The sequence below is a fragment of the Etheostoma cragini genome, chromosome 2 (assembly GCF_013103735.1).
Source record: "Etheostoma cragini isolate CJK2018 chromosome 2, CSU_Ecrag_1.0, whole genome shotgun sequence".
Taxonomy (NCBI): Eukaryota; Metazoa; Chordata; class Actinopteri; order Perciformes; family Percidae; genus Etheostoma; species Etheostoma cragini.
The window spans coordinates 13,701,083-13,712,328 of record NC_048408.1 but is presented as its reverse complement, the minus strand read 5'-3'; the positions used below and the strand labels follow the sequence as shown (position 1 = coordinate 13,712,328).

The 11,246-nt window shown below is 36.8% G+C and overlaps 1 long non-coding RNA gene across 1 annotated transcript; it reads left to right on the top strand.

The window, feature by feature from the left end:
- The first annotated feature begins 3,471 nt into the window (after nucleotides 1–3,471).
- On the top strand, nucleotides 3,472–6,251 carry LOC117955863. The gene is made up of 3 exons (XR_004659148.1): nucleotides 3,472–3,936; nucleotides 4,111–4,165; nucleotides 5,718–6,251. It is a non-coding gene; the product is annotated as an uncharacterized LOC117955863 (long non-coding RNA).
- The last annotated feature ends 4,995 nt before the right edge of the window (nucleotides 6,252–11,246 follow it).

The following is an 11,246-nucleotide window of genomic DNA, read 5'->3' as shown; positions in this document are numbered from 1 at the left end:
CTTTGCCTACATGTCTTATATTTGGAAGTCTGTAATACAACAAACATTTTCCTATGGGAGGACAGTACAGTATTCACACATTAAAAGACAAGGTTATACTTTACTGACATAGTGACATGACGCTGTCTTGGAGCGTTTCATAAAACAAATAAGTCAAACGGTTATGACACTTTTTGTCGTGACAAGTTATGGTTATTGTGTGTTTCATGTGTCATGACTGTTAATAAGTAGAATGTACTTTTCCTTTTAGTGGAGGTACTTTGAGTGTTAAATTCCTTTTCATAAATGGTATGGAATGTAAAACGTAAAAATGCAGAACTCAAAAGATTGATCAAGATGACAGGCCTGGGAAAAAAAGGAATTTAGTTGTCACAATAGCCTCTGTGTTCATATTAAATTTAAGATGGTCATCAAAAATAAGACGCAAATCTGATGAAATGGGTCCCGGTGCTCGACAGAAAATGATTCTGCAACTATTTTGAAAATGTATTTTATTTTCCGCTGATCATTTCAGTCATTCATCCAAATATGACAAATACTCACTGGCACCAGCGTCTCAAATGTGAGGTTTTGGTCCTTTCAATTTTATAGGATAGTGAATATCTGAGTTTTTAAATGTAGGTCCAACGAAACAAGCAATTTGAAGGTGTAGACTTGTGCTTTGGGAAATAATAATTAAATGTTTTTAGACTCTTTCTAGACAAAACTATGTATCTGATCATCTAACCCTGGTTTAGATGATCAAATACATATACAGTCGGATCCATAAAAATTGGGAGATCAACACAATTCTAATCTTTCTGGCTCTATACAACACCACAATGGATTTGAAATGAAAGAAACAAAATGTGCTTTAACTGCAGACTTACAGCTTTAATTTGAGGGTATTTATATTTATATGTTCCTCCCATTTTTTAAGGGACCAAAAGTAATAGGACAGATTAACAATCATAAATCAAACTTTCACTTTTTAATGGTTGCAAATCCTTTGCAGTCAATTACAGCTTGAAGTCTGGAACGCATAGACGTCACCAGACGCTGGCTTTCATCCCTGGTGATGCTCTGCCAAGCCTCTACTGCAACTGTCCTTGGTTCCTGCTTCTTCTTGAGGCCTTTTCCCTTCAGTTTTGTCTTCAGCAAGTGAAATGCATGCAGGTCAGGTGATTGACTTGGTCATTGCATAACATAACATTCCACTTCTTTCCCTAATAAAAAACGCTTTGGTTTTATCAGCATGGATTGGGGTCATTATCCACCTGCACTGTGGAGCGCCGTCCAATGAGTTCTGAAGCATTTGGCTGAATATGAGCAGATATTGACCGAAACACTTCCGAATTCATTCTGCTGCTTTTGTCAGCAGTCTCATCATCAGTAAATACAAGAGAACCAGTTCCATTGGCAGCGATACATGCCCACGCAATGACACCACCACCATGCTTCACTGATGAGGTGGTATGCTTTGGATCATGAGCAGTTCCTTTCCTTCTCCATACTCTTCTTTTCCCATTATGTTGATGTCCCAATATTTATGGACCCAACTGTACACGTCAACCTTTTTTTAGGCCAAGGACCCCTAAGCGGAAATAGAGAAAGAGCAGGACCACCACAAAATTAAGTTGCAAATTTCATTGGGCCTACAATAACAAGTACAGCCCTTACACATACCTTTTTATGGTGCATGTATACAATACTAATTATTATTGACATTCATATATTTACACGTTTTGAGGTTAACATACATCCTAACTGTATCCGTCGATGGCTACCTTACCTACAGACCAATAACCTGTCATCAATGTTCTAAAAATGTAAAAACAAAAACACTAATAGGCCTACTTAACTTTGCTAATATGTTAGACTCATGTTTATGTATATTTTCAGACATTTTAACTAAATAAAAATTTTATGATGAACAATTACTTGGCTTCAGTTGATATAAGTGTGTGGGAGGTTTGGGTGTTTACACTGTCTCCAATGCCAGACACACTGTTAAGCAAGAGGCTGCTGTCATGGGACCAGATGACGGTTCAAAGAATGGCAGACACTCGGCAGTAACCCAGTCTTGATGTTCAGGCTCTGTACTCCTCAGTTGGATTTCAAAGTAAACTATGAGTATGAGAATAAAGTGAGACCATAAACACAAAGTAACACAATCTAACTCCTATACATGGATTTGTTTATAAGAAATTCAATTCAAAAATGAAAAATTAGACTGTGTTATTCCTCTGCGGAGTCGGAGAAGTGCAATTAGTCAGAGTGCCTTTTCAGTCACAGCAGCACGGGAACGGAACTCTGTCCCTCAGAACATCAGAGAACTCAACACTTACACTCTGTTCAAAAAAGATCTAAAAAAAATGGTTCATAACACATCAGACAAGTCAGCATTAATAAGAAAATGTATTTTCACTCAACCCAACTGTGCTGCCACTTGTGTCTCTACTGTGTCTATGTGTAGTATCTTTTTAAAATTTATTTTTATTTTCCCTAATGTCTGTATTACAATTGTACACTGTATTTATCAACGGCATTTAAAGAGTTTTATCTGGTTTACTACTTTTTATATTTGTATTGTTGACTGTAATCTTCTTCTTCTTCTTGTTGTTTTTCAGGGGGACAATTTTAAGATCTGTCCAGGGACAACGGGTGAAAAATAGCCTTTTGGCAAAGTCTGGTGCATTTACAGCAATGTTAATTAATGTACACTGTCCCTGTCAAATTAATTAATTAATAAATAAATAAATTCATAAGCATTAAAACACACCCTTTACCACCTTAAACACCTGTCAGCATAATGCAATTCAATTCAACATCATTATAAACCTAATGAATGTAGGTTATATGCATTAGTTTTAGCTGGGTGTACCTAATTAATTGGCAACTGAGTGTGTACTGCTGTGTAACTGATATTACGCAGTCAGTTCCTTGCCTTTTTACTCTTTCATACTTGTACTACTGATACACAACATTTCAGCATGTCACATAAGATTCCAATGGTTTTATCTCAAACGCACTGTACCTTACTAGAAATAAATTCAATATTCCATTATCCTGTAATAGCCACTTGTTCTTAAAACGACAGGATGAAGGGCCTGGCAGAAAAGGAATTTAGTTGTAGTTGAGCAAATTCTGGGTTGCCCTCTCTCTCCCCTTTCTAGGCCTGGCCTGTTTCTAGTCCTGTCAAAAGTAAAGGCCTTGAAATGCCCAAAAAATATATAAGTTTGACTGAGATTATCACATGCAAACATGAATGTACCAGGGTCATTGGAGTAGTTCATGAAATAATAATGTATTTTTTTTATGTTTGGCAATGGTATGGTTTTATTCTGACCTCTAACAACCTACTAGTATATTGACACGTAAGTTTGAGTGACATCTAGTGACACATAACCTTTGTAATACAGCATCTATTTAAAGAATGCATCACAAGACTGTTTTCAGTCCAAAACAGTGTTCACCTTGAATAGTAGAGTAAATTTGAAGAACCGGTTGCGCACAAAGAGACCCTGCTTCACCCCTAACATTTATTCTCATACTAGTGACTAACTTACATTCAATATAAAAGGTAGACACTATGGTCTTTGTATCACATTGAGAGACAACACCTTCAGTTGTTCCCAACCTGTTTGCTTTCTAAAGCCTTTCAGTTGCAGTAGAATAAACTGCCATCCTTCAAAACGCACGGATAAACAAAGCCATTTCTTACACTGAGGTGACCGATGTGGAAGGAATGATCATCCTTTGAACACTTTAAAAGCTGGGTGTCTTTCAAATCATTTTTCATGTAGGTCATTCATCGTATAAAAAGGCAGTGACAAACTCAGAGCTTGAGTTAGCGTTGTACATCGGAAGGTGAACTAATTAAAGCGCGAGCAGAGAGACAGCAGTATTCACATCACAGCTAAAGGCAGCCACACAAATCAAATCCAGATAAGTTTTGTAAGTACAATCATTTTCTGTCTTAAAATGTGCTGGTTTTATTGCATTGTTCAGATTTATTTTGTCTATTGTTAGTATCATATGTAGTATTTCTTTTTTTTTTAGAAACATCCAATAGACTTAGTCTTAATGCTTAAACTGCTTGGTGATAATTTTTCTTTTTTTTTCTCTCAGATGCAACAGAGATTCAAAATGCTTCTGCTAGTTCTGATACAGCTCCTGCTCATTGGTAAGTCACTCATGTTTTTATTGTTGTTACAGTGTAGGGCTGCATGATAAAAGGAAATGTCTCATTGCAATTATGTGGACTGATATTGCAATTGTGATATGATTTACCATATTGGAGGGAAGGATCATTTTAATTTTCATTGAAAATATTCAAATATTCAAATAAAAAAGGATTACTGTGTGATTTTTGCGAGGAACTAAAACAAGCTAAGAATTTTTCTTTAGTCTGTAGGATACGATTTGTGTGCCGAGGTGCCTCTGCAGCACCACAAAATACCATATTTTTCAAATCTTAACCCTATTTTCCTATATTTTTTGTGTCTAAGTGACTGATAGGAATAGCAATATTCTACATTGGTCCAGTATTAAGCAAGACCGCTGCAGTCAGCACTAGAGATGGTCCAATACCACCTTCTGCTTCTTGATAATGATTCTGACACCTGAACATGCGTATCGGCCGATACTGAGTACTGATCTGATACCAGTGTGTCACATATTTTATTATGTTTTAACAGCTCATTACTACTATCCCTGTATGTATATGGATATGATTTCTATTTTGGTTGTCAGTCTGGCTCCCATCAAACATTTTGTGAAACATGAACAAACACAAACAATGAACGCCACGGCACTTTATTTTGTTATCCAGTTTAACAGTCAGCAGAAAAACAACATAAATAAACTACTTTAACGTAGATTTTCTTGAGGGCTTTATTACGTGGTATCAGATCGGTGCATAAACTCCAGTGCTTCCCAGTACCGATACCAGCATTTTAGGCAGTATCGGAGGTGTTACCAATACCAGTATGGGAACATCTTAAACTAACTACAAGGTTAATAGGACAATTGTGCAGCTTGTATTTAACTTTATAAAAGTGCTTGTTTTGCCACTGCCACTGCTAAGGAGACAGACTTTTCTGTCAAAGAATGAGATCCTTTATTTAAACATAAAAACACCATGTAAATATAAAAGTAATTTTAGCTCAGTAAAATACGCTTCATTCAAAGTCGACAGAAACAAAAAATACATTAATGTGAAAATATGTTCGCTCTTTACACACTAAAACTATTGTTTCTTCAAATGGAGTCTCGTAGGTTTAGCGCTAGCGATCTCAGAGCTGTTTCTTGTCACAGAAAGGTCTCAAAGAGGATTTAAAAAGGCCTCTCTTTTTGTAGAGATCCTTTCTATAATGGCGTCCAACATTTACAATAATCTGAGCATATCAGTGGCAAAATAAAGCACTGTGAGCGGATCAAATTGACAATGCACATTTGCCACATGGGGTTTCAATGTAGCCCAGACTGTGGCTCTTTATGCTGGACCAGTTTCAATTGTTGTTCCTATCAACCACTTACACAGAAAAACAGGTAAATAGGGTGAAACAAACAGTTGTTACCCTTTAATTCAGAATGGTTCAGTCCATTCAGTTCGGCTTAGTCCATTGTTTTGATAAAATTGTGATTAATTGTGCCGCCCATTACAGTGCATTGCCATTTTTGGACAAGGGGCACAGTCTTCTATTATATTAATGTATACAAATTTACATTAATAGCATCAGCAAATGCTCAGACCACCACAGTCGCAGCTACGACCACGACAGTCGCAGCTACGACCACGACACTCGCAGCTACGACCACGACAGTCGCAGCTACGACCACCACAGCCGCAGCTACGACCACGACAGTCGCAGCTACGACCACCACAGCCGCAGCTACGACCACGACAGCCGCAGCTACGACCACGACAGCCGCAGCTACGACCACCACAGCCCCAGCTACGACCACGACAGCCCCAGCTACGACCACCAGAGCCGCAGCCACGACTACCGCAGCCACAACTACAGTAGCAGCAATGACGACAAACAATGTCACTAACTCTGCCGCTGCACATGCTGGGATTACGTACATGAGCGTGGTTGTGTGTCACTTCAGTGTCTTTTTCTACAAGTTCCAATTTGCAGTGTAACTTGGTTGTGTTGCCTTTATCTATTTTTACAGAATACAGTCAGTTATTTTAATATACAGTATATAACCTCATAAACGTGCTGAGAAGCACTCGTGTTGTTAGGCTTAGAAAATCTAGATTATCCAGTGTGTTAAAATGTTAATAATAATAAATGTTTAGTAGAACTCTAAACATCTCGGTTTGTCTTTTTATTATCTTCATTTTTTAAATCATTAAAAAATATTCAACTGTGATCTTTCATAGCTTCTCCTGCGCAGTCCACAGTCACTCTTGTTCCTTAAAATAGATGGAACAATGTTCTTTTTACAAACTTTAATAAAGCCAAACTCATTATCTGAACCCTGAGTCTGTTATAAAAGTATTTACTGAACCAGGGTTCAATACTTTGGGGGGATATTTTTGGGAAACCTTTTAACTATTTTCTGTGTAAAGTTTTAGGCCTAAAGAAGCAAATTATTAAGTTGATATGCCGACTTTTGAAAGAAAGAAATTATATACAGTAGCTCATCCTCTTCATCTGCATAATCTCGCTCAGTATTTGCAAACTAAAAATTTCCACATTATACTTTTCTTCTAAAGTCTGTTTTGACAATCAGGCAGTGAACAGAGATGGCAATAGTACTCACTTCCCGTACTCAAGTAGAAGTACAGATACTTGCGTTAAAAAATATTTAGGTAAAATTAGAAGTACAGATTTAACTTCTTTACTCAAGTAAAAGTAACAAAATACAGAACAGGCTTGGAAATTTAATTAAAGTACAAGAGTAAAAGTAGCCTTGAAAATGTCAAAGCTGCCTGGACCAGACAGATATTACTAGAGAACACGATGAGTAACCACAGTGGACATGGAGAAAAGGCTCTTTATATGCCATTGGCTACATTTTAAATGGATATCTGCCAATAGGCCTAAAACATATAGCTTATTTATTGTGACAGAGACTCCAGGTTAAGATTTTGCTATGGCTGTGTTTGTGTGTGGTAATAAAATAAAGCAAAATAGCATTGTAAAGGCTACCATCCACAATGCATAGGAATCATATACACTTTAGTAGCCTAAATAATAACAATAAACCCACTATTTATAACATTATATTAATGCAGTGTAGCTGTAGCATGTAAATAATGCACCTAAAATACAAACGTGAGCAAAAGCGTTCTCCATTATATCACATCAACAGCCAGGTATAGCCTAGCTAACTGGTGAAGAACACAAACAACAAAATCACTAGCTAGCTAACTTTTAAATGTACCAGAAATACAGACCAATACTACAACAGGCTTAAATCAACTGCCAACATCAGTTATACGACTTACAGTTCTCAAAGACTCACACACAAAATCTCAACTGATTATCCTCCAGACAGATAGTTTCTTTTTCTTCTCTCACAATGACTCACAGTCATTGCTGATAGACGACCTATGGTACAAAACTAAAGTAACGAGCCAATTTTGTAAAATGTAAGGAGTAGAAAGAACCGTGTTAAATGTAAGGAGTAAAAGTAAAAAGTCGCCAAAAAAAATAGATAGTAAAGTAAAATTATCTGAAAAATCTACTTCAGTACAGTAACCAAGTATTTGTACTTCGTTACTTCCCATCTCTGGCAGTGAGAAATGGCTTCTAAAATTAATTACCTCAAAATCTACCCTGGGTGTGTCACCATCCATCACAATGACTTGAGACTGAGACTATTTGCCAAAGTGACAAAGTTTCAAATAACAGGGCTCACCCACATTAAAAAAACACAAATAATGAAAATGTTTCCTTTAACACACACACACACACACACACACACACACACACAAAGCACATGACTGTCTACATTACAAAAGAAGGGAAGGGTGAAATGATCAAGGACAAGTCATGGCGAAGGTCAGATGAACCCATTGAGGGCCTTGAGTCAAAAATGTAATGTGGGCCCCTTTTTTGCAGCTCAATTATATTCTGACTAGACTTCCAGAAACCAGTTAGAAGTTACTCCTGTGCTGAAATGAAAGATTCAATTGGTCGTTTAGTGAAACAACCGCAGGATAAACATGAGACTTGTCATAAACAATGACCGCAAAATGAAAAAATAAATAATTGTACACATAGAGTAGCTAACACGTAGATTAGAACTGACATGTTAGGTAAATCTCAGGGTAACACAGATACAGGAATCGTGGTGTGAAACTACCTGCACAGGTACAGAGGGCTATGTGTAGGGGGTGGACGGTGTCAATAATCTGTGTATGACGTTTATGAACCAACAACAGAAATTAAACAGGCACGTTCGAAAATGGAAAATCTCTGGGGGTGTAGAGTTAGAAAGAAGTGAGTTTACCAGACCTCTGTGGCCCGCTGCTTATCTATGCTTGAGACTCAGCTCCAGGCTACATTAGCCGCCCGCCACTACTAGCACACCTATCGCCGGTAAAGATGCATTGTGGGTAATGTAGGCGCCAGTTTTTATTTGGAATAACAAATGACGACCTCTGGTTTTGCTGATTTGAATTTAATACACTAATACATACATATATATATATTTAGTGTAGTGGTGTGTGTTTGTGTGTGTGTGTGTGTGTGTGTCTGTACATACATATAATACGTGTGTGTGTGTGTTAACTAGGGCAGCAGTTTTCAGTTGCAAAAGAGTTCTCCAATGTGTTGATTTTTTATTTTTATTATTATATCAGATTAGTAAACAGAATGTGCCTTTGGAACATTGGATGAATGGTTCCTGATAATGGGCTATATGCAATAAAGATCAGCCACCAGCTGATCTGCTATAGTGGAGTGGTGTGGAAATTTGTAAGACCCCCCCCCCCAAACTTTTGACCGGTTGTGTGTGTGTGTGTGTGTGTGTGCCTCAGCATTATAAAACACGTGGTAAAACCATTAGGTTAATGTGAATAAGGTCTTCATGCAGGCTGATGCAGATAATAAGGACTAGCACCATTTAACCACAGGGTGGCGGTATGGCACAATCTTAAAGGATGTGTCAGTTTTAACCCTTCAAAATATTTTATTCAATGTTTGCCACTTTTTTGACGTTTTCAACACTACATAACACTAACTTAAGTTATTTTTGGAATTTACGGTCATATATAAACCTCATTTATAGGAAAATTGTACCTAATGTTTAAGTGAGAAAAGCAGAAATGAGGAATTATTTAGACTAAAATTAAAGGAATGGATGTTGATGGATAATCACAGACTGGAATATGTCAACTTTTACTCAATACTATTTCAAAACCACTTCAATTTGTTTTCAAATGCTATAAAATTGAATAAGAAAAATTAATGAGAGTAGAGATGTGTACGTGGCAAAGAGAATTGTGGGGAATCAGTCATGTTATTTTGGGGAATTAAAAATAACATTGATATTGGAAAACAGGTCAATTTGACCAGAGGACAACCTGAGGGTTAAATAAAGTCGAAGATAACTATTGAGCACATTTGTGATAAGGCCATAACTTATTTGGTGCAGCAAATAATTTGTGTAACTTGTATGAGTTAGAAATAGATAAAACAATTTTGCAAATTTTTGGTATTACATAACTGGATCATATTCATTGTAGAATTGTTATTAATGAAAGACATTTTGACTGTGTATGCAAAGGAAACACTCAAGTCTTTCTTAAACTTGGAAATTTTATGTACAGTTCAAGTCAGTCACATGCAACATTTTCTTCAAATGAATAAACATGAAATTAGCAAAAACAAGGAAAGGAAAATAAAAAGCATATTATTTTCTTTTGAAATAGCAATATACAAAAATAGAGCTTACAAAAACTGTACACCAATTGTCTCCAAAAATATTCTGCTGCAGAATTCTTAGTTTAACAAACAATGTCTGTGAGAGTCCACAAACATAATCAGTGTTAACAAAAAGGGGCGTGGGGGTAGAGGAGGAGTGTTTGAAGGGCACTACGAGAGCTCCGGCGGAATAAATAACACACAATATGAACAAGAGGAAAGTTCACTTCAGGGAGGCAGTGATAGAGGTTATAATCATTAATGGTCAGGTCGCTAAAACCAACCATGTAGATATAATGAAACCCCTCCTCTACAGAAGATGTGGGTACCACATTTGTTGTTTTTTTAATAACAGAGTATTGTCATATTCTTCTGAAACACTGTCTGCCATCAAACATTGTGCCCTAAGGGGACAATAGTACAACTGTTTCATCAGTATACTTTTAATGTAAAGCGGTGTTCCTGACTGTCTTATTTCATCTGATTGTGTCTTGTGTATTTTTAATTAATAGTTCACTCAGAAGCAGCACAGACATTAGTAGCAATTTCATTGGCGGGAAGCCATTCATTACTATGGCTGGCTCAGTTTTCATTCTTTTTTGGCCATAATGTGACAGAGTCTCTAACCTATCTCGTTTACATTTACAACATTCTTTCTTAATGGCTGGGACTATAACAGTTCATTTTGGGTTGGCACATTATTTTTAGTGGGATTAGGACGGCACACAGGGAGGAAACGGGGGAGTTTAGGTGGAAAGGCTAAAAGTGTTTACAATCAAACACTTAAGATGGCCAAATGGCAGGAAGTGTTCAGCTGCCATTTAGTTTATATGAAGGGGCCTTTTGTTTTGCACCCTATGTATAAATACACTACTACTGCTACTATAGTCTACATACATTTAACAATGGTGATATCAGTGGCGACAGGACTATGCAAAAAGGCATGCTTTCAAATGACACCTCCTATTCTTGTCTTTCTCTTGTGAAACTTACATTCCAAGAAAAGCTTTAAGACTTGCATTATTAGCACTGAGCTACAAAATATGTTGTCTTTTATGGATAGTGGCAGTCCCACTTTCCCACGTAAAGATTATATAGAGACATTTTGGGAATAATGGTATGAAGGACAACGTCGGTTTTCATATTGTAAAATTTGCAGTGAGCTATAAGTTCAACCAAAAACAAAAATGTACCAAATACTGTACATCACACACCATACTGAAGCCTATGTTACTGATTTTCTTCAACATTAAGCCACAGCCTCTTCATTAACAGGCAATAAAAAAAGGATTTTCTGATCACAAAGTTAATTTTAAATTTACTATAGAGTAAAAATGGTTGGGATAAGGCCATTTAAAAACAGCCCTGGTCTTTTATTTT